Source organism: Nyctereutes procyonoides, unplaced genomic scaffold (assembly GCF_905146905.1).
Source record: "Nyctereutes procyonoides isolate TBG_1078 unplaced genomic scaffold, NYPRO_anot_genome, whole genome shotgun sequence".
NCBI lineage: Eukaryota > Metazoa > Chordata > Mammalia > Carnivora > Canidae > Nyctereutes > Nyctereutes procyonoides.
The window spans coordinates 25,554,538-25,579,764 of NW_026575052.1; the positions used below are offsets into that span (position 1 = coordinate 25,554,538).

General features: G+C 39.1%; 1 long non-coding RNA gene across 1 annotated transcript; it reads right to left on the reverse strand.

Moving 5' to 3' along the window:
• On the reverse strand, positions 1–23,951 carry LOC129513764 (uncharacterized). The gene is made up of 2 exons (XR_008665298.1): positions 23,815–23,951; positions 1–353 (listed from the first exon to the last, which is right to left on the reverse strand). It is a non-coding gene; the product is annotated as an uncharacterized LOC129513764 (long non-coding RNA).
• Positions 23,952–25,227: the final 1,276 nt, after the last annotated feature.

A 25,227-nucleotide genomic window follows, 5' to 3' on the forward strand; every position in this document is an offset into this window, starting at 1 on the left:
TATCACAAACTGTGATGCCTGATAAGGAAAAGTGCTCAAAGATGTACAAGGAAGAAGGGCTAAAGTGGCCTGGGGATCAGAGAAGGCTTCCCTGAAGAAGTGATATTTGAGCTGATATGTGGAAAATGAGAAGGGATGAATTAGGCAAATGGGGTAGGTGTGGCAGTCACCACAGAAGAGAGGATTCCTGGAAGAGGGAGCTGCCTGGGCCTGGGCTGGTGAGAAGCAGGAAGAAGGCCCACACACTGAAGAAAGAGCTGAGGGTGCTGGTCCTCGATGGAGCTGGAAAAGTCTCCAGGGGTCAGATTAGAAGGGTTCTTTGAGGCTCCACTCAGGATATATGGGTCTTCATCCTAAGGAAAATGAGAAAACATAAAGAGGTTTTGAGCAGGGAAGGAGGGCAGTCTGGGGAACAGGGGACATAATCAGATTTGCATTTTGAAATGCTCACTCCAGCTGCTGTGCAGAGAAGGGGCTGGACAGTCCAGAGTGGATGTGGGGGTCCGGGAAGGTGGGAACAGCATTCAGCTCAGGCAAGAGATATGGCTGTAAACTGGAAGTGGAGAGCTAGGAGTGAAGAGTGAGTCAAGCAAATGAATTTGCCAAACCAGAGTTTACTAAACCAGACAGATGGAAAGAGGGAACACTGGAAGATAACCAGATTTGGGTAAAAAGATCCTGACATTAGTTTGGGACATAATGGCTTTAGGGAGCCTCTGAAGCCTCCAAGTGGAAAGACCAGTGATAGATGGGTCTGGGATGGAGATGTATGTGTCCAGAGCCATCTGCACATGGCTTAATAGAGGATGTGGATGCAAATGAGATCCCTTTATGCCACCATTCATGGTCACCTCTCTCCAATCACTCCACTTATGCCTGCTCCTAGAAAGGAAAGCAGGTCTCTGCTGCCTCCTAGAACCCCTCAGGCCTCTGGACCCCCTCCTGCTGCCGTAGAGCCTCTTGTGTCATTGTATGGCCACTTTCATACATGTCTTCCCCACTAATGATACAGGAACACCTTGAGGGTAGACACGTGGCTCTCCTCCTGAGATCCTCAGCACATGGAGAAGAGCCTGGCTCCTGAGTAATCAGGAAGATACAGGCCCACTTCTCTAGCCCATCACAAAGCCCTAGTGCAATGCTGCTCTGTAGAAGAGAATGCAGGCCCAGATCCAAGAGCCCCAACTAAAAACTGTTCTCAGAGTCCTCAGAGGAAAATGGTCTCATTCCTAGCTTTATTTCCAATAAACCAAGACAGGTTTTGAAAAATTCTTAAAAGACAGTGGTATGGATATTTTCCTACTGTTACTATAAATACGTGACCAATCAGGTATTTATTGGGTATGTATTTCTCTTTTGTTAAAGACATCTTATGTGAAAGGCACTAACAGATAAAGAGATGGGTAAGCTCTGTCCTTAAAGAACTTTTAGCACAGCCTCTTACTCAGAACCAGTGCTCTGGTTATAATTCAAAACAAAGTTGTGTGTTATTTCATGTGATTATCTCGAAGAAAATCAAAGCCTGATTCCATAAGCAGTTTATAATCTCAAGAAAATAAAGGACAAAGATAGATGAAGTTAATTCTATCAGTATATAAAGAGCCACCCCACCTTCTGCAGTGCTTTTTTTCAACTGGAAAAAGATACTCTTCCTCTAAGTAGACACAGCTCCTCAGTGGGTCATACGATTTGGCTGTATTTAAGCCTCTGTCCCTCCTTCCCTGGATAGATGTCCTTGTGCAGTGCACACCATGCACAACACATATATGACACCAGTAAGGTGTTATTCACAAGGAGGGGGTCAAGAGAGGATGAGTGAGCCAGGGAATGGGTAGAATTGACTGGGTATGAGGAGAAGGAGCAACTGCAAAGAAGGCTAGAGGTATGTCCGGTGACAAATGAGGTTTGACTAGGGTGAAGCATATACCTGATGGAGTAAAGAAATGAGACTGAGAAGTTTGGTTGGGAAGTGATTGGAGAAGACCCCAAATATCAGGCTAAGAGGTTTATACTTGACCTTGGAGAAGCTGAGCATTGCCTAGGAACATCACCCCCCATGCTGGTTAATTTGAGGTATCAATTTGAGTGGGCCTCAGAGTGCCCAGATTAAACTTTGTTTCTGGGTGTATCTGTGAAGATGTTTCTGGATGAGATTAGCCTTTAAATCAGTAGACTGCCCTCCCCAATGTGAGTGGACATCATCCAATCCACTCAGCACTTGAATAAACAAAAGGTAGAGGAGGAATTTGTCCCTTTCCACCCCCCCCCCACCTCATTGCTTAAACTAGTATACCTTATTTCATCTTCCCTGCCCTCAAACTGGGATTTACATCTTTGACTCCCCTGGTTCTCAGACCCTCAGATTCAGTCTGAATTACACCACTGGCTCTCCTGGGTCTCCAGCTTGCAGGCAGCAGATCATGAGACTTCTCAGCTTCCATAGTCACATGAGCCAATTCCTCATAATAAATCTTAGACTGGATAGAAAGAGATAGGTAAGTAGATAGATAGATAGATAGATAGATAGATAGATAGATAATCCTATTGTGTTTTTTTTTCCCTCTGGAGAAACCCTATTATACTCTCTTTTCCCCAAACCAATAAACCAATGCCAGGGAGAGTTGGCTATCAGCATCAATGCTCCCCAAAGAGCTCACCTGCACCCTGAAAGTCCATGAAGGATACCACTGGAGGAAAAAACAATTATCTATCTCTGTGCTGACATGGAACCCCAAATGCTGTCTAATCACTTGCATATGACCAATATGTTTATTTTTACAATAGTATCATTTGATTAGTAGGATGAGAAAACAGAGTACGTAAGGGCTTTGATGAGGGTCAAAGAGAAAATCCACAAAAGCCAAGCTGGGACTGGAACCCGGGTCTCTGATTCAGGATCCAGGGCTCAAGGGCGCTGAGACTCTCTGCATTTGGCTTGGCAGCCTCCCTCTTTCACAGTCACCACACTGACGACTTGAATCTGCCAGTCCTGGGTCCTTTCCAAGAAAAGACAAAGCTTCCAAACAAGCAGTAATGACATTGATTATGCCAAGGCAGAGGCAGGGGATTCTAGATCATTTCCTTAAAATACTTGCTCAGCAGCACCCATGCCCTCACCCCCCACCACCCCTCATCCCAAGAAAGAAACGTACGGTACTTCATTAACATGAAGAAGAAATAATTCCCTGTGGATTTCTGCAGTCTCATTTCCTTAGCTTGTCAAATGCCAGCAGTAAGCCAGTCTGGCTGCATTGTTAGCTTGGCTCTATCTTATTTTGTAGTGGTTTGCAGATTGCAGCAGCCTTCCGCTGCCACCCCCACTCCAGCCCCACCCCCCAACAGGACAAAAGCAAATCACCTTTGAGCTTCCTGGTTTATCATTCAAAAGATTTCCCTGTTCAACTTGGACTTCATACTATAGTATTCTCTTCTGCTATCACAAGTCGTATATTTTTCTCCAGGAAAGAACACAAAAGTTATTTTTAACACTGTACTACAAGATAGGTGATCGAAATATAATTTTAAAAAGTAAACAAATGGAAGACTTTCCAATATGTCATATAAGGCATAAAATGCATGCCATTCTAAAGCTAATTTTCAGTTTTCATATTTCCATTCCTCCCCCTTTTTCTGCTTCACCCTTTTGCTACTCAGGAAGATGGGGTGAAAGGGGACTCCTCTTTTTTCTCAAAGACCCATCTCTCAGAGGCTGACTTTCTCCACACCTGAATTCACACATCTCCCACATCATGACAATTACCTCCATGGTAACCACTTATGACATCATAAACTCAATGTGATAGCAGAAGAAACAAGAGCTACAGAGACCCCACTGGGTGCAAACGCCCTGTGTGATCTATGGGGCTCACTGGAACAAAGAGAATTTTGTTGAGATTTTAGCAAGAGAGTAATTCTTGAAATCTATTCTTGTATTTCAATATTTATTGAATTCCGGAGCTTCTTGCTACACAGGAGCCTGTGAATACAGACAAAGGGCCATGACATTTCTAGAATGGCATCACAGCACCTGCACCTGAAAGCAAACTAGTGAAACCAACAGATTTTAACCGAATGACATACATCCTTAACAACAGCTAGATCTCACAGATATTTCTGATGGTCAGAAGAGGGGCTCTTAAAAGGCTCCAGGGTTTTATACAAAACAGTGGTGTTCCTGGAAAGTCTTTTTCCTCTTTCTACCTTTTCTTACCCAGAATAAATGCCCAAAGCCTCAAGCCAAGGTTAGCACCTATTAATTAATTTTGTGGACAGCAGCCGAAAAAAAGAAGAGTAGATGCACCATGAGCATGTGATACATCTACCACACGAACTTCACAGAGAGAGGGGAGGAAGTGCTTTGTTGTGAGACCATGGTGAGATGTGAGGTGAATGTTAACAACCACTTTCCACAGGCACTTCTCTCTGCAAGCGGCCCCTGCTTCGGGGCTTAAGATTTCATTCCAAATACTATTAGATACATTGGGGCTCTCAAAATGCGGATTTTAAGTTGGAGACATCAAAGTGCATCATTTACTAAAACCACCATGAATCTCCCTGCCTCTTCTTGCACAAGATGCTATTGTAAAACTCGGGCTGCTTTAATCTCTGTGATTGAAAAAAAAAATTTAAAAAGAAAGAAAGCAAGCACAGCTTGAAGAGGAACTGAACTCTCACAATCTGGGAGCTAAAAAGTAAGCATCACCCAGTGAGCTCCTCAGTTTAATTACTGGCCTTAGAATTTCAATTTACATGTGTCTTAATTATCCACAGAAGGACTCACCTATTGTTCTCTGAATAAAAAATTTAAAAAGCAAACAGAAAATGGGGGAGGAAAGGCTTATTGAAGGGCCTCCGAGGATTAATCTTTGCATTCTTCTCATTTTTTCCTCCGAATTTGGGGATAAAATCTGTCACGGAATATTTGATTTTAGGGAAACAGTGAGATCGGTTTTGTGAACACAAACTGCTCCTGACCATTATTTTGGCAAATAGAATTTCAGAGGCACAGGGCTCTAGAAGAGGGTTACACCGAATTTTGCATAAACAAAGTAACTCAATCATGTTTCCTCCTGAGACACAGGAAGTCCAACTGCATGAATATGTTTGTTGATTGACCACACGGGTGTGGGTTCGAGGGCAAGTTTCAGGGCTCTTTTCAGTCAACACACCATTTGATGCCCTCAAATTTTTACTTGCATTTTCAAAGTATTTAATTTGGTTTGCTTGTCCATCTTGGATTGTCAGTTTCTGCCAACAAAAACAGGAGAGCAAAATTAATTTTAACTGACTTTAATTTTAAAAAATGTGTCACTCCAGATTTCTAACAAGTAGAATTCTCAAAATGACTGGGCATTGCCAAAGCTTCAAGGAGTCTTCAAATAGCTATAACTGACTTATCGTGGGCTTATAGTGATACCTCGGGAGAGAGCATTTTTTATTATGAAGGAATAACCTTTTTATTAAGGCTGGAGACCCTTACTCCAGCCTCATTAATCAGTCAACATTTGTTCAAGCAGGTCTAGCTGGGCATTGGGCAAGAGATTCTGTTAAATGCTCTAGAGGATAAGAAGATGTCTGTACATGGTTCCTAACGAGCTTGTTAAGGGAGATAGGACCTTTATAGACATGTAGAAACCATCAGTTACAATTAAGATGCACTTTGAAAGCTCTAAGGACCAAGGGACCACTTCTGAGTGGGGGACCACTGTGGGCTTCATAGAATTGTAATAGTTAATCCAAGAGAATTCAGTGAGAATCAACAGAGAGACATAATATATGCAACAAACCAGAGCCCCAAACCTGCGATGTATTTAGAATAATGAGCAGAGGACTGGCTTTGTTGAGTGTCTGTTGTGGCTAGGATGCAGAACAGAAAGAGGATTTTGCAGGTCAAAGCCATAAACCCAAGAGTGGATAATATAGTCAACCTCTAATCCCAGGATCTGAGTAGGAGTCAGAAGAGAGAAGGAAAGGGATGCCAAGGGCCTCTAGTGAGAGCTCAAAAGAAGACCTTCACAGCTTCAGAGGGAGATAACAAATGCTGCATTTTTCCCACAGAAGTCAAGAAAGAGAAAGGAAACACATGTTCAGTTATTAAGCCATGGGGCTCTCAAGACTCTGTCGGCCTGGCATGAGTTTTCAGAGGCTGTCATAAGTGCGGCAACTTCCACCCAGTAGCACCTTAAAGGCATTGCTCTGCTTCTGACACTTAGACCAACCATGATATAGAATGCCATGGCTGCTGCTTCTGGAACAGCCATCACCCAAAGACCATTTGTTTGTTAGGAACCATTTGCCTGCAACCCAAAAGTCCTCAGGTGTTCAGCAAGGTTGGGGACACTTGGCAAGGTCTTCTATCCCTAGAGTAAGTGGGAAGAGCTCTGGGCTGGAAGTCAAAGAGTGGGTACTGGCCCATCGTGGCCTGGATATGAACTTCCTATGGACTTTGGGTGAGCCTCTTCCTCTCTCAAGGTCCAATTTCACTCAGAAAATGAGGAGCCAGGACCAAATACTTGCTTCCTTGTTTCGCATTCTGTGAGCTGGGAGCAATGGTTCCAAGCTCATGCAGCTATGTAAGGGTGAGAGAGCCTGGACCAAACCAAGTCTCCTGACCCCACTGATCCAGTGTTCTTTCCACAGCGCTGGCTTACTCAAGTGGGAGATGTTAACAGTAACCGCCCACATTCAGACTGAGTGGCTACTGCATGCCAGTGTGTCTCTATCCTATCTAGTTAGTCCTCACATCAATCATCTGACTTAGATAAAGCTATCAAATCAATGCACAGATAGGAAACAAACAGAAAGATGAAGTCGTTTGCCCATAATCACAAAATTAGTAAATGAGAAACCAGAATTTAAAGTTAGACAGCCCCATTCTAGGATGCATTATGCTTGTCTCTACTCTCCACACTACACAGCAGAATAAGAAGGAGCAGCAGAGCGACATAAGGGACATGGAACCTTAAAATAGAAATCATGGCAGTCTTCCAATGGTGAATTCACATTGCAAGTATGAGAGGTTTCAGAAGAAATATTTTGGTCAGTGTTGCTTGCCTGCATAACCTCCCCTCTCCCTCCCCGCAGATGACCACATGAACAGTCCCTGGGGTATCATTTACGATCCAGTGGTCTTAACTGTGGTCTGAATGGAGTACGGATAATGACCACATAGAAAATCAGGAGACAGTGGCCTCCTGGCTGACTCCCCCAGCTGGTAAGACAAGGAAAACCAAACCACAGATTATTTTTACTACAAAATAAAACCCAAGAGGAGGTGTCCTCTCAAAATCTTCAGAGAGCCACACTGATATCACCCCTAGGCTCACAGGTGCACCTGCAGACTTATGTAGTAGAATATATCTCAGATTCACGGCTGTGTCAAGCCAGACATTAGTTTAAATAAAATAAAGGGAGCGGGTAATCAGAAACTTGAAAACTTCTTTCAGAGGACCATACTAAACAATCTCTATAACTTTTACCTATGATAATACAAGATCTCTATTCTAAGAGATTTAGGAGTTATTTTTGAGCAGATTTTCTTATCACTAATGAAAATGTGTTAGTGTGGGTGCAAGAACCCTGAACAAAAACTGGTAAGCCTACTTCTAGTCCAGTGCCTTCACCAACTGGCCAGTTGACCTTGGCTGGTCATTTGACTTTCCCAAGTCCTGGTTCCTCACCTGTAGTGAGAGAAGGCTGATGATCTTAGAGTTCCGTGAGCCAACCAAGGACCAAAAGCCCTTGAATCGTGTTTTGCTAGATGGATCCACAGAACAAAATTGTGATCCAGGGGGATTAAATTCGAATAAGAAACAAGAGGCAATGAATGCTCTTCTGAAAGAGGAATTAAGTTCAGATAAAAATCTGTGCCTCTGTCTGCTTCTGGAAGCTTGGCTTGGCACTGACCTGCTGCCAAGCCTTAGGGGCTCCTCAATCTATCTACACAGCAGGGAGAGTGAAGGTTCCTTCCCTGGGGGGATGCTGGCATAAAGCAAAGCACTGCAATCCTCCATGACCTCCCTGGAGGGAAGGTTTGCCTCCTTCCCAGAGAGAGCTTCAGCAATGCAGATAGCAGAGTATCTGAAGGTAGTGAGCAGGGCAGACGTGGCTGCGCAGAAAGCCAGATAGGAAACCACTAATCTTCCTAGGGTGAGGACAGGAGTTCCTACTCACCATCATACTTTGTGATTCTGCCTCCAGACTATGGGTTTCCCCCTAGTTCTGCCGGAAAAACCCTCTTGATGGCCACACACCTGCATGATCTCTGGCTGTTTCTCCCTACCCTTCTACTCCTGGATTATATTTACCAAAATTTGTATTCCTCTGAGCCTCTAGGATCTTTTTAATGCTGTTCTATGAAAGTAGATTAGCTTTGCTCAGAATTCAGTCTTTTCAATGCGTAGGGTTATACTTAGGTACTTTTAAAAGAACTTAATATTTCCAGCTGCCCAAGAGTGGAAGGCACTGCTCCTTCATTAGTTCATTATGCACTTTCCCTAGACATATAAAAACAGAAGATAGAAGGCCAGCATTCATCAGTGCATTGTAGCAGGGTTCCTGCATGTGATAAGACGGGGACCAGATGGCCCAGTTTCTGCCGGTAAAATATAAAGCTCAGGAGGGCCGTAATATTATAGTCACTGCATAGACCCAGAAATTAGAACAGCTTCTGGCACATGATCGGTGCTCAGTAAATCTTTATAGAATGGATAGATGGATGGATGGAGGGATGGATGGATGGATGAATTCCAAAACCCTGAGATTCTCTGATTCCTCAGCCTATGTCAATAATACTCTCATCTATCTGATTCTCACTAGTCACTATCACCTAACACCTCCTGCTGTCATCCTACTTCCATAGTTATCTGGTCTCAGGGGCCTCCATACTGGTATACTGGCTGCTTTGTTTCTTGAAAAGATTAATCTTAAAATAATAATAAAAGCCATCATTTATTGAATGCTTAGATGTATTAATCACTGTGCTAAGTACTTTAAATGTATCAACTATTTTCATCTACAAAACAACCCAAGGAGATCATGATATTACTTCCATTCAACAGATGGAGAAACTGAGGCAGAGAGAGTATATGTTTTACCTAAGACTATCCTTCTGGTAAGTGGGGGAGGGGGAGGCTTGGTTTCAAACTCAGGCAATGTGGTTCCAGAGGTAATGAAGGCCCTTAAACCCCACACCTGCTGTGTAAACTTCAGCTCTGCTCACAACTAGAGCATTCATTATAGATCTCTCAACCAGAGGAAAGGAAAGGATGCTCAAGGTCCATATGCCTTCCAAATCACCAGAAGCACTTCATGCTTTACTAGGTTCTCAAGGCCCTATTGGGTTCCTGTGTTAAGTTTTATCTGATTCATGAAGAGTATTTTTCAGGCAAAAGAATTGCAAATAACGATGTAAAGTCTATTCACGGCCAGGTACCAAATTTTGTAACTGGTAGAAACCAATAGATAGAGAGAGTTCAGTCTGATTAGATATAGATATAAGCCTTTCATCACTACTCTATACTGTGCCTATTATGTTTGGCCTGTAATGGATGCTTAATGACTGTTGAATTTATGAACAATTTGTTAATAATAAACTAATAGGTAATAGAAAAAATAGAACTTTAAGAACTTTATTTATTTATTTATTTATTTTAAAATATTTTATATATTCATTCGAGAAACAAAGAGAGGCAGAGTCACAGGCAGAGGGAGAAGCAGGCAGAGGGAGAAGCAGGCTCCATGCCGGAAGCCTGATGTGGGACACGATCCTGGGTCCCCAGGATCAAACCCTGGGCTGAAGGCGGCGCTAAACCGCTGAGCCACTCGGGCTGCCCCTTTAAGAACTTTAAAGATAACAATAGGAAAATTCAGGTTAAAACTCTTTTTTTGTTAGATAACAAGATGTCATTATTCTTTAAAAACATGCATCTTCAGTGTCTGCCATATTCCTGGCACTATGCTGGTCATGGTGAGGGACAAAGGAAAACTATTACTAGAGACCCCATAGTCGGGAGTTATAGCTGAAGTGGGAGATGAAATTAAAAAATAGAAACAACTAGACTGGGATAATTCTAACTTCATAAAAAGTATTTGACACTATCCTGTGTCTCAGGATAAGCAAATGTGTTCTACATTTTTTTCTTATGGTTAAAATGGTTAAATCCATTTTAGAGGTGAGAAAGCATAGAAAGGAAGGTCACTTGCCCATAATCACACATGTAGTAGCTTCATGCCAGGATTTAAAGGTGGTCAGTCTGACACCAGAACCATTTCCTAATCTGGACCGTCCACAGGAGAATAAGAGTGGCATAGGAACATTAGGTAATATCAGGACTCTACAAATTAACCTACAAATATATTTGCACCTATAGGTATGGTTGTTGTTTCATTTCTGTGTATGTGTTTATCATAAAGGAGATCATATACTTTGTGCTGCTTCGTGAATTGCTTTTTTTATATATAGCATATGTCTTGAAGATATTTCCATGCACTTACAGAATGCATCAACCTTATTTGTTTCTAGCAGTGTATTCCATCGTATAGATATTTATTTAACTCTCTTCCTACTGATGGAAAATTAAGGTTGTTTATAGTTAACATTTGTGGTTGCATGCACATGTATGAATATTTCTTTTTTTTGACTATTTCTGAAGTACATATTGATAGTACTAAAATTGTTTGTTCATGATAAATCAACATTTTTACAGTGGATATATCATTGGGTTTTGCCATTTCAGTCAAGGACATAGTTAAAGTCACTATGCTGATGTGGACTCCAGAGACAGGTATTATGGATGAGTATCTATCTATCTACCTCATAATTGTATATAGTACCTTACACTTTCCACACATTGTTTCATTTAACTTTATAATAAATTATTAGAGAATACTATTCTTATATTACAGATAAAGTAACTGAGATGTTCCAAAAATAAGGTATTTGTCCAGGGTCATTCCATTAATTAAAGTCAGAGCTGCAACTAGCAAAAAAAATCTCATTTGTAATTTAGGGCTTTTTCATTTCAAACCACATTGATACAATGAATTGTATTTAATAAAATGGCTTGTGCTCAGTTGTTAACATGCCATGTATACAAGTTTTAAAAAGTGGACAATATGAATTAGTTATGGATTACAAGTTTTGAGGATAGAAATGTGTAAGAGAGGATGGAAAGTGTTTTCCAGCCCCTAAATACGATAATCTCCTGATACTAGAGAAATAAAAATAAAATGAAGAGAAGAGCTCATTGCTGATAAAATGGAAATTAAAAGTAAAATGAGTCTAGAAAGGGTGGTTGGAACAGGAGAGTGCTACGAAAAGTGGTCCTGGGAGTCCCCATAAAGATTTGCAAAAACAGAAGGCCTCCAAACATACTCACTGTCTTGTGGCAGCTAGGGTAACCCAGACTCAACCTTCTCACCTAAGAATAGCATTCAGCTTAGCAGTTTCTACTCTAAACTGAAAAGTGGAAATGATAATTACTTGATCAGTAGAGAACTCCAAGTTGAATTTATCTCAAAGATAACGTACTCCAAGTAAAAGATTCTGCTGTTAAATATTACTTATGATTGAACAATAGATATCATTAGGTAAGAGAATTCTGAAGAGGAATGAGTAAGCTTCTCTGCAGAAATGAAATCTGTTCTTGATCATCTTGATCAGAGTAATGACAGAAGGAGGAGGAAATCTATAATGATGTTTTGATAAACTTGCTCAGTCAGATGCCCTAACATTTACATGTAAGTTTCAATGAAGACTTCTGCCAGGACTTGAGATATCCCCTCTCAACAGCTGTCAAAGACAGAAGGCCCCTGTCTCAGCTCCTTTCACTTGGCTAGTATGTAATTTATCTATAAGTTGTTACTTTTCCTCCAGTTCCAACTGTATAAATTACAAGATGAGATAAAGTTGGACAGGAATTCATGCTGAATAGTGTCTTTGAAGATGGTTGTCTTGGAAGATGGCTTTTGAAAACATGTAAGCTTTCACTAACAGCCCACGGTTAGAAGGAAATTTTAAAAAATTGAAATTGTCCCTTCAAGACACATATTTCTAAAAAATTATATGGATCTTAAGGAGAAGGTCTCAGACTATGAAAAATAGTTGGCAACAGAATGCACCCTATTATTGCCTGCCACCAGGAGTTTGCACTAGAATTTACAATTTTGGCTTTAAGCAGGACACTGAGTGTCCTGGCAACCCTGTATAAAAGATTGGCTGTGAACTTTGCCAAGGACTTATTTACATTTCAGCTGACCAAGACTTTTAATAATCGTCTGACTTCCAAAGCACCTATTCTGAGGTCTTCTGCAGTAGCCCATGGGAAACAAAAGGCTTCATTCTCATTAGAGTCCTCCTTGGGCTCCAGCAAAGAGTCTCTTCTCTCTCTAGGGATTCTTAATAAATATGTAGCTCATAAGGAGAGCAAGTAAGGGGTTCAATCTGTGACAGGAAGGAGAGAAACTATGATACCTTCATAGGACTCTCAACAGATGCTTAATGCACAAAGGGCTTGAAGGAACTACGAGATTGTTGTTGCTGTGGCAACCATGCATGCCTAAATGAACAACAAAATTAATAGTCCTAACAGGCTTCCGTGGCATCAACAGGATGACATCACGTCCCTTTACCAGGGAATGTGTATGTTCAAGAGTGATCCTACTTAGATATGGTTCTCATATAAAGAAAATTAGTGTCTGATAATAGCAAACAAACAGAGTAATGGTCACGTACTTGCCACATAAACTGCAAGCCAAGGACAAGGGGCCATGTTATTCTGACTCCCTGCTGAAGTTAAGAGGCACCTTTCAAACCCCCAGGCCTTTCTGTAACATTCTATTTAATTTTATCATGCTATTGCTAGTCTCCTATTGAGCTTTTGTTGTAAGCAGATAAAGCTAAGGGGGAGCTGAGAGGAAGCAGAATGAGATACAAAAAGGAAAAAGTAAAATTAGCTATAGCATATAATTGGATCCTGCTTGGCCTTGAGGAAGGCACAATACATGTTAATTAAGCAGATTAATATGTTGCTTGCTAAAGGGACTATTCTAGACAGTAGGAAGTAAGTTTAAAACAGGTAAGAGCTTTTTTTTTTTCTAGACTAAGGTAAGTTGAGCTATTGCTCTGAATAATTGGATGAATTTTATCCTTGGGTAGCGATAGGGAATGGGGGACAAAAACTTTCTTAGGAGGTTAGATGTTATTAAAAATCCATTGGGCTAAGCAAGTTTTAGATCATGAGAGATTTTCAAGAAATTGCCCAGTCACTGTCTATTAATTGAACTGTACAGTGATAGTGTTCATGTGATATAATGGCCTTGCAGATAAGGGTAACATTCAGATCCAATTTTAGGCAGAAGTTTCATTCCCCAAATGTTTATTATAATTATGTGACAGAATTGGTTACTCCAGTAGTTGGAATGAAGAAAATATTTCAGGTTAAATACTTTGTCTGAAGTTCTGGGCCTACATTAGAAATAAAGTTCTTTGTCAGGTAATATTGAATTGAATGTTTCAAGCCTGGCGCTAATGAGCTCAGTCACATGCATGGGTTAGCAGGGCTTAGCACAGATCAGCTCTACAATCAATGCCAGTCCAGAAATACACCCAAGTTGGCCAAAAAGAGTAAGCAAAAACACATAACAAACATCATGCAAATCCATCATGGCTCAGAGTATACACAAGGCCAAAATAGGATCAAGATTTCTTTTTTTTTTTTTAATTTCAGAAGTAGAATTTAGTGATTCATCAGTTGCATATAACACCTCAGTGCTCATTACATCACGTGCCCTCCTCAATGCCCATCACCCAGTTACCCCATTCCCACACCAGACAACAGAATGAGAGAAGATATTTGCAAATGTCTTATCTTCTTCTCTAAAGAAGAATGAAGCACAACTTGTGATGAGCACCAGGTGATATGTAGAATTGTTGAATCACTATGCGGTACTTCTGAAATTAATACAGCACTGTATATTAACTCTATGAGAATTAAAATAAAATAAAATTTTTAATTAAAAAATTAACCTTAGACAAAATTAGACAATATTCTTAGGAAAACATAAATATGTAAATTATTTTTCTGTTTAAAATATACACCTTGTTCTGAAGTTAAATATTTAAAAATTTAAAATAAATATTTGTCTTTTAAAAAAATAATGAAGCACACATACCTATGCTTACAAATCCCAAGTGACAAATCATTTTTTAAAATTCTCTAAGTAGTTATTTGAACTCTAGAGAATGTGAGTCATATTCACAAGTACTGCTTTTTCTGACTTTACAGTATCAGCATGAACACATTAATTTTGCAAATAAAGAGGCAAATAAGTGCTTCTTAATTACACAAAATCAAAGGAATATATGCTTTAAATATTGTATTATGAAGTAGTGAGAGTCACACATGAGGATAAATTATCATCTTAAATATTCCTTTCCCTTTCCACTCATGCCCATAAGGAAATCCTGTTGTTAGAAGCCTGTAACATATATTACAGAACATAGGTGACAACATAAAAGTAATCATATATCACTTATAGTATCACTTGGCTGCCATTCTTGATGTCCTATTTCTTGATCTGAGTGCTGGTGACATGGATATAAAAGCGAATACACTTTTATGAACGTTCATGCTCTATAAACTTCAACAAAGTTTTCTGAAAGCCTTTTCTTGCTCTGCACAGCTGAAGCCTACAAATAGTTACAGGTTGTTTTTCCAGCCAACACATTTATTCCTATAAAAGTGAAGGTAAAAAAAATTTTTATAACAAACAGATTTTAGGGGTACCAAATAAGTTCATTATTTAAATAAAAGAAGTGGATTACAGCTCTGGCTTGGCCACTAACTAGTGTTTGACTTTGAGCCTGTGTGCTTCCCTTTTCTCTTCCAATTAAAAAGGGCTGAATAAGCTACAGTCCAGTGTCTCTTCCAGCTTCAGTATTACTGGATACTGGGTAACAGGCCAAATGAGAAGTGAGAATCCTTTGGTGAATCTTTCTGTAAAGCAACAACCCACTTCCTGGTTTATGTCTTCAGTAAACAAGAATTTAATAGGGGGAGACAGCTGGAGTGAACAAAAACCCAATTGACCCATATGACTTGGCTGTAAACCACAAGAAAGCCTCAGTCTAGTCACATCATGCTGGATCCCCAAAGAAAGGAGAAGCTGCTAAGCATTTCCCCCATTAAAGTCTGAAAATCAGTAAAATGGGGATTAACCTCTTCCTGCCAAAAGAATTGTGCAGCATTTTCAGTGAAGCTAAGTTTAGTCAAAGGACTACTTGTTCCATAAACATTTATTGGGCCAAGTGGAACCCCCTGGTGGCTGCAGGGTATAAAATAGCAAAAGAGGCAGACAGAACTCAGCTCCATGAGTCTCAGGAGCTTGCGGGGGGTGGGGGGGGGTGTTTACACAGACAATCAATTACAGAGGGGAATTTGTATAATAAGTGCTGTGAATGGAGATATGGAAGATATAAAGTGAGCAAGCACAAGAAGGGCACATAACCCAGTAGGTGATGGGGGGTAGGGACACATTAGGGAGGTTTTCTGGAACAAGAGATCTCTAAATGAGTAGAGTTAGCCATATAACCATGTTTAGCTCACATGCTGGGAGCCAGGACAGCCTCACACAGGCTCAGGAGTCAAACTACTTAGCTTTAACTCCAGCTGGGCCTGGGTAGGGCTCCTACATTCTCACTAAACTTCAGTTTCCTTATCTGCAAAATGGGAACAATGATAGTACTCATGGATTCTTATAATGATTAAGTGAGAGAATCCATGTAAATCCTACTAAACACAAAGCCTAACTACTACCATTGTTATCATTAATAGTGAGACAGATGTGGGGAGGGGACCACAGAACATCTCTGCATAGATTGGCCCAGAGAGGACAAGGAATATAGTCATTTGGTGTCCTGACAATAGTCCAGTCCAATTGGAGAGGAGAAGGGAGGAGGTAAGGAGATGAGGCTGGAGTGGAAGAAAAAAGGCCCTGCACTTTGTGTTAAGGAAGTTGGAATTCATCCTGAAGGAATGAGGAACACTAAAGTGTTTTATTTATTTTTTTTAATTTTTTATTTATTTATGATAGTCACACAGAGAGAGAGAGAGAGAGGCAGAGACACAGGCAGAGGGAGAAGCAGGCTCCATGCACCGGGAGCCCGACGTGGGATTCGATCCCGAGTATCCAGGATCGCGCCCTGGGCCAAAGGCAGGCGCCAAACCGCTGCGCCACCCAGGGATCCCCACTAAAGTGTTTTAAAAGGAGAAGCTCACAATATCCACTGTCCATATCTATCAGAAGTAAGCATGCTGCCTACATAAAATACATATATTTATTTACTTTATTTATTTATTTATTTTACCCCAAAGCATTTAAGACTGCATCCACTACCCATTTTCCTCTACAGAGGATGAGGTCCTGTTAGAATTCAATAGCTCGCCAATACCCAGGGATTCCCTTCCCTTGGTGAGCTGGATATGCTGAAGCTTAAATAACTGCCGTTAATTCAGGAGAGGCATTACCAAAATAATGTAATTCTACCTAAGAGACCCAGTTCTGAAAATTAACATAGTATATCTTTTCATGAGCCATGAGCTGCAATAAACAGCAGGCCTCTCTTGAGTCATTAAACTTGCTCTATTAGATCACAGAAAATCCCAGACAACTAGCCCTGCTATGGCTGGATTTTTGTTGAACGTAGACCTCTTTTTTTTCTAGCAAAAGGAGAATAAACATAAACCGCAGCAGCAGAGACTTCTGTGACATGGGATGCAAGATACTTCTCTTGCACTTCCCAACTCTTAAACCCCACCTCTAAGAAGAACTTCAGTAAGAACAAACCAAGGCTTCTCATCCTGAGATTAGAAGTGAGTATTAGAGTGAAGCCCACAAGGGATGGATGCAAGGACTGACCTGAGTCAACACTGACATCAGTCACAAATGATCTGGAAGAAAAAGTTAGCAATAAGTCTTTGATGCAGACACCCTTATATGCTTCTGGGTAGCTTAATGCCAAGAGGCAGAACACTGTATGTAGGGGGAGTAGGCAAGAGAGTGGTAGATGTGATACAAGGGTATTTGGAAGAGAACAATCCAAGTCCTCCTTGTAAAAACTATGAACTACCAGTCAAAACCCAAAAATGACACCTGGAATTATTGTGTGGCCCCTGTTAGGTTATTGGAGCCAGAAAATATGGGTTATCATTAAGAAAAGCATGAAAAGTAAAAAAGAAAGCAAATCACCACTCTTCAGCCCTGTCAATCAAAATGGAGGCACATCTGCTCCTGAGATGCTATGTGGCTTCATGGCTAAGCACCAAAAAAATAGAAAACAGAACCTGCCTGCATTTTTATACATCTCCTACTTGTCCACCAGACTTAGTGAAATCACATATAGTGTTTAGCATACAGCAATGACACCTAAATATCAGTAACACATACCATTTTGTTCATGCATTTAGTGAGTACTTATTGCACACTGGTTAAATGCAAGGCAACATGCTAGCAACTAGGGGGACAGCATCAAGGATGAGACATGTACACTGACCTCAAGTGGCTTACTGTCTAGTAGATGAAATGAGATATGGACATTATCTACAACATAGGGCACAAAGTAATAAAAACCACAACGGAAGAGCAAAGTGTTACAGAAACAGCCTGCATATACTTAAAGGATATTATTATGTCAATAAATAATATATATGTAAAATGTATTTTTATTAACCTCATTCATTTTAAGGATTAACCTGGACACTGATGGTCACTGATTTCACTTGCTGGCAATTCCATTAATGCCCAGAACCAGCAGCTAATATTGATCATCAGATTCACAGTGGCAATAGGAAGATGAGAAGTTTCTGAATGAGGCTGAACTCTGGGGCTACTCTGAATAGTGGATATTCAGAAGATGTTTTTTTTTTCTTGATGGCAGAAGACAGAAGAGAAACTGAGCTTTTGAGTGAAATCTGCCACCGTTTCTGTTGCCTTTGCCCTCAGGAACTTGGTTTATCCTGCAAGGTGCAAGAGCCAGTGCTCTAAAATGCTCTTTAATGGAGGGGAATAAAAATCAGGCTCCTTGACAGGATAAAGTAGCTAACATCCTGTTTCCAACTAAGTCAGCTTAGAGAAGCCATTTACTATATTACAACTCTGTCCTCCCCTGCTTTATCCCACACCAAAAGGTACACATTGGATTTAGGAGATTAATTCTGCTTGTGGAACTGTCAGCTCTCACCAACCCTCATAATCAGAGTTCGAGAGGGAAATCAGTGGTACTACAGCAGAGCTTGAGAGAGAAACATGTTTGGGACTATGAAATTACTATTTCCTGAAAGTAAGATAATCCAAGGAAACTATACTCCAAGGAAACTAGGTATAGAAGGAGTTTTTAATTTTGCTAATTAGATACAAAGCCCTCTTACTCTTCTGTGTGTGCTCTGACACAGGAACAGACTTACATGGCTAGCTACCTTTGTAGTTAGCAATGTCTACTTCATGGACCTCTTTAATAAATGCAATTACACAGACTAGCCCCATTCTCCTATCACTCCCACCATTATATTTACTTTTGCATCTGTGTCTGTTAGTGGGGGAAGGGGCATATTTATACAGGTGTCTCTTAGTTAATGGAATGCATTTAACTGGGAACTGAGTTCCTAAATGCAATGAAATCACATCTCAGAATGGAGCAAACCTCTTAAGACCATATATTTAAAGAAAATGAAGATCTTCAACCATAAGACATTATTGAAAATATTAGCAATGAGTCAATGGAGAAGTATCTGTTGAGTTTCTAATATATGAAGGTCTGTCACTAGATGCTATGTGAGTTTTTTTTTTTTTAAGTTGAATATACAGGGAACCTGGGTGACTCAGTTAAGCGTCTGACTCTTAATTTCAGCTCAGGTCATGATCTCAGAGTCATTAGACAGAGCCTGACGAGGGCTCAGCACAGAGTCTGCTTGAGATTTTCTCTCCCTCTCCCTCACCTCATTCCCTCTCTCTCAAATAAATAAATAAATAAATAAATAAATAAATTTTTAAGTTGAATATATGGCATTAGATATAAGATTTACTATTAGAGCAGTACCAACATGTATGCTAAGTTCAGGGAGTTTAAGGAATGGAGGAGAATAAGAATAAATGTTAAACTTTGCTTCAAAAAAGCTTGGACTTGTTGGAAAATCACCAAGGCTTTAGGAATTCCTGCCTTTCAGAAAGAGAGACCCACCTTTTTGAAACTCCTACTGGCAGGAGTTTCAGTTTTTGTGTTCTGTTTTTGGTCTTTTTAATATTATGATTTGTGCTAAAATATATAGCATAACATTTAACCTTGTAAATACTGTCCTCCATCCAATCTCTAAAGATGATTATTTTTTAAGACTTTTCAATTAATTAAGGAACATTAACATTATTCAAATCATATTTCACTTGGTTTTTTATTTGAAGGATACTGGAGGTAAGTATTACCTTCTCTGGATTCTCTAAAATCTATAGTTGTAGCTACAGAATCACAAACACATTCTCTACTTCATAAAATAAGAATACTGTTCTAGAAAAGTACAGATTCCATGTTGTGGGTGTTTTCATAAACAATTGCAGTTGTAACTTCAGCTCTAACAAAACAGAAATCTTAACTGTCGACCAAAATAACTCTTAAACTTGAGTTTTAAATTGTCATATTTTAGGATTCTTAGTTCTCTTTCTCTCTTTCTTCATCTCTAATATGTGAAGAGCCCAGAAAGGTGCAAAACTTAGAAGAGACATCAAAATCAAAGCTGAATATTTGGATTCAAATTGCAAAGGAAGATAAGGGATATTTTTGGAGAATCACGAAGGCTATGTCTGTGGTTATTGCTTTAAATCAGTTTAAGCACACACTGCATTTTAAATAAGTTGTTTGCCTGGTTTGTGTTATTTTTAATAAATAAACATAAAACTATAATCTTAAATGCATGGTGAGAATCTAGATAATTGCTTTTACTTTTATAATTGAGAGTCAGCTGTGCCTCAAAACATCTTGAGTCTGAAAGCTGCCCTAGGAATGACATCTTATGCATTTAAAATACTAAGTGTGGAGTAAAACAACAGGGCACCTGTGGTCATTGCATGCGTGTTTCTTTTTTCTTTTTTTAAAAGATTTTAGTTATTTATTCGTGAGAGACACAGAGAGAGAGGCAGAGACATAAGCAGAGGGAGAAGCAGGTTCCATGCGGGAAGGCCGATGCAGGACTCCATCCCAGGACCCCAGGATCACAATCTGAGCCAAAGGCAGATGCTCAACCACTGAGTCACGAGGTGTCCTGCATCAGTTTTTCTAAGTTTTTATTTCACCCCTCTAGAATTCCCAGAAATATGGACCAAGATGTTCATATTTTTAGAAAAACATACGAACCGATTACTTTGTTGCTAAATTACAAACTAAAGGAAACCCAAACTATCCAACTTCATATCCACATGCAGAAATTCTAACATCACAGTTCGAAACTTCTAAGTCTAATTACTGTGCCAGTATTAGGATTATAATGCACCCCATTCTTGATTATTCAAAGACTAATTATCTAGGCCAGGCACTTAAGCTTGTCCCTATTCCCTTGGTTTTTTGCCATTTGGTTATTTTAAGGTTCACTGGCCTCTTCACATGTCAGGCAGAGGAAATAGAATATGAGACTCAAATCAGCAAATTTTAACTTCTCATATGATCTACCCCAAATTTTGGGATACAGGAGGAATAGCTAATAGGACAAATGAGGTTCTCTATGATTTATTCACCGCATTGTCTTTCTCCAATGATAAGCTGGCCAGATGTCTTGAAGTAAGTAAAATAACACTTGATTTTAACTCTTTGACCTTCCTATTGTTTCACTTTATTGATTAATTTTGTCCCTCAGATCCCAGTTCTTCCTCCCTTTGTCCTTCCTTCTCCCTTTCCTTTCTGTCAGCAAGATTTACATTTATTTACTAAATGACAGTACTTTATTTCTGACTTTGAAAGGGAATCCCTAGGATATCCAGGCCTTTCCTATCACACTTTTAACTCTACTAGATTTGTTAAGCTAGACCCTCCCTTCTATATGCTTACATGCTTACATGCTAACCCCAGCAGAGAATGGGGTGCAGTCCTGTAGCTCCTCCCTCAACTATAAGTTTTTCATGTCTTGTCGCTTTAGATACTCATACAGATTTTTAAGACAACCCACTATCCAGCCACATGGATCTCTCTACTTCCACTATGTACCTTTGTAAGTGACAAAATCCTTAGCGAATAGGATATAAACCAAAGAATTACTTCTTTCAGTCCTGCCTTCCAATCATCCCTTGTTCAGCAGCCAAAGCCACAAAAGTTTCCTACAGTTTGAGCTGTATAGACTCTGCCCAGGATTCCCCAACCCAGGCCAGAATCCCCATGAAGAAGACTCTTTTCCAGGTGGCCTTTTTACAAAGTCAACCACAAACTGCTAGGGGAGAAGGATATAAAATGGTATTACCTACAGATGTGTAGATGGCATATGGAGCACAGATGATAAACAGAAATAACCTAGAAACTGGCACCAATAGAAAGATGCCAGTAATAAAATATAGCAATAACTGATATGATAATTAAAATAAAAATAAAATATTATAGATATCCCTGAAAGATACAAGGTAGACTTGAACAAATGGAATGTTTCGTCTATCCCTGGATAGGATGATTCAACATCATAAATACGTTGGTTCTTCCTAAGTTTATTTATAAATTTAATTCAATACCAATAAAAATGCCAACAAGATTTTCTGTGGAATTGGGCAAGTTGAAACTGAAGTTCATATGGAAAGCAAACATGCAAGAATAGTCAGGAAAATACTGAAAAAGAAAAGCCATAAGGTTGTGATGGGAGGGGGAATTGGCTATCACCAGACATTAAAACATGCTAGTGGAAGCTTGTAAGTTCCTACTTAGTCTACAGGTTAAAGAAAGGCTTTTAATCATGGTTCAAAACCCAGAGGCAATTAAAAAAAAAAAAAGATTATTAAATGTGATTACATAACAATAAACATTTTTGTATGGCAAAAGAAAAAACACTATAAGCAAAGTCAAATGTCTTTGATAAGCTAAAAGAAAATATTTGCGACACATGCCACATACCACCAGCAGCCAATATCCCAAATATATAAATAACTCTTAAAAATACAAAGACAATGGCTTAAAATGGAAGAATGACATGAACACACACACACGCGCGCGCGCGCGCGCGCGATCTAAAGTAGCCTTTAAACATATAAAAAGTAAAAAAAAAAAAACATATAAAAAGTGATCAGATTCACTCATAATTACAGAAATGCAAACTTAAACACTGAGATGCCATTTCTCATTTCTTAGATTGGTGGTGATAGCTACACAACAGTGTGAATGTCCTTAATACTGCAGAAGTGTACACTTAAATATAGTTAAAATGGTAAATTTTATGTTACACATTTTTACCCCAATAAAAATTTTTAATGTATTTAAAAAGCAAAAATAAAAATAAATACTAAACAGAGAAGAATGTCCAGCTCTTCCTTAGAGAACTCTAATAAATGCAGAAAGAATGAGGGAAAATAAGAAAACCTCCAGTAAGCCAATACTAGTGTATTAACTGCTACTGTTAGTGGATGTTAAAATTTTTTGAGCAAAAGTATGCTGAGGGTTGTCTGGGTGGTGCAGTCAGTTGAGCATCTGACTGTTGGTTTTAGTTTAGGTCCTGATCTCAGGGTCATGAGATCAAGCCCCACATCAGGCTCTGCACTGAGTGGGGAGTCTGCTGGAGATTCTCTCTCCCTCTCCCTCTGCCTAACCCTACTCTCTTTCGCATGCTACCTCTTTCTTCAAAAATCAATCAATCCATCAATCAATCTCTTTTTTTAAAGTATAATGAGAAACAGGGTATTTGCATAGCCAGAGTATCTCCCCAAAGATATTTATAAATTACAAAGGGGAAGATATTAACTTTAAAGTGCAAAAACTTGGCAGACACCATCCTAGCTATGTGATCAAAGGTACTACTATCACTAATAAGACATATCAACATAAGAGATATGGATATTCTTGCCAAAATGCATCATCAAAACCCAATCATGAGAAAACATTAGACATACCCAAACTGAGGGACATTCCACAAGACAACTGATCTCTAAATCTTCAGAAGAATCAAGATCTTTAACCCAAGGGAAGATTGAGGAGCAGCTGGGGAACGATTTCCTATAAAGGACATTATTGGCATAGCCCGAGAAAGTAGAACAGTGTTTGAGTACTATAAGGTAGTAACATATCAGTTAATTTCCCTATTTTGACAATTGCATTGCAGTTATATAAGAGATACCCTTCCATGTAGGAAATACATACTCAAGTACTCAGGGGTAACAGGACATTAGGTCAGCAACGTAGTCTCAAATTGTTTGGTGAGAAGAAAACTACTTGTACTGACCTTGCACACATAAATTAGAGATCTTGTCAAAATAAAAAGATAACTAGTATTAAAAGATAAAGGGCTGAAAAACATGAAAGAATGGGAGAAGCTCCAGCATTTATCTCATATAATTTCAAAAGCAGAGAATTAAGGAAGGGGCAAAGAGGAGGCAAGGGGCAAAGGCACCACTGGAAGAAATAACAGCTGAGAATAGCTAAGAATTTTCCAGGCTGGGGGGTGAAGAAAGCCCAGAGTGAATGTTTACATCAATTGCTGAGACAGAACAACAAAAATAAATCCACATCTAAGCATACCATAGTGAAAATTCTAAACAGCAGGGATAAAGAGAAAATCCTAAATGCTACCAGGAGAGAAGACAGATTACCTACAAAGAGGCAGTCATTATGCTGAAAGCAGGCTTCCCATGGGTGAATTGACGCCAGCAGACACTAGAGAAATAGCTTCCAAGAGATAAGCAAAATAATGCAAAACCAGTGTTGCTCTGACTGCAGTAGGTCTTGAAAGGATATCCCTCAGCAAGAAGAAAACTGAACCCAGAAGTAAGGAGTGGGATTTAAGGAATATACTTAGCAAAGAAATTAACAAAATGGCCTGTAAATCTACCTAAGTAGTGGTTACTGATAATCACAACAGCAACCACAGCTACAACAACAACTAATTTTTGCCTTTAAAAGCTGGTAAAACGAACAATAAAATGGCAGATTGTGGGTAATTAAAGCCTGATAAATTCCTTGTCTTGTTCAGAAAGAATAGAACAACTGAAGCATTATAGGCTTTTGGTAGAGAGCTTAATGTGTATGTTAAAAATAATTTAAAAATTAGAATTAAAATTTTCAAACTGCTGAGGTGGAGGTGTAGGAAAGAATAATAGTGTATAAATCCAAAATAGAGCAAGAAATGATTTTTTTAAGTAGGTAAAAGCTTGGTAAATAAAAATAACATGTAAAAATAAGTCCAGCTATGTCGTTAATCACAATCAATGGAAACTGATTAAACTCAGCTAATCAAGAAAGCTACTATATCAATAAAGAAATAGACATCAGCAATGAGCTCAAGAGATGCACCTAAAACAAATAAAGAAAAAAAAGAGATGAGAAAAGATAACCCAGGCAAATACTAAGCAAAAGATTTTGAGTGAGCAATCCTGACAGTAGATAAAATGGAATTTAAGGCTACAGCATTAACAGAGATAAAGAGCTTCATTCTAAAATGATTTTTTTTCTAAAATGATTTTTTAAGTCTAGAAAAGATTATAACTATATATAGATTATAGCTATCATGAATTATATGCATCTACTAATACAGTATAGATATATAAGATATAAATACATATATGATATAAAATCTTAAAGATTTTATCTTTAAGTAATCTCTACACCCAATGTGGGGTTTGAACCCACAACCCTATGATCAAGAGTTGCATGCTCCACTGACTGAGGTAGCCAGGTGCCCCAGCATAGGTGCATATAAATAAGAAACAGAATTACAAAGAAAACTGCATAATCCACATTCAGAGTAAAAGATTTTAACACAACACTCTCTGAGACACTTATAAGTCTGACAAAGGATCAGACAACACAATTAACAAACATGATATATTGGACAGATGCATTAGGAGAACACTATACCAAAAAATAGAAAACATACATTTTTCACGTATATGTGGCAAATTTACAAAAAAAAATCAATTGTTAATCAAAAAGGAAGTTTCAACAAAATTCAAAACATCAATAACATACAGTTTGCATACTCTGACCACAGTATAATTAAATTAGAA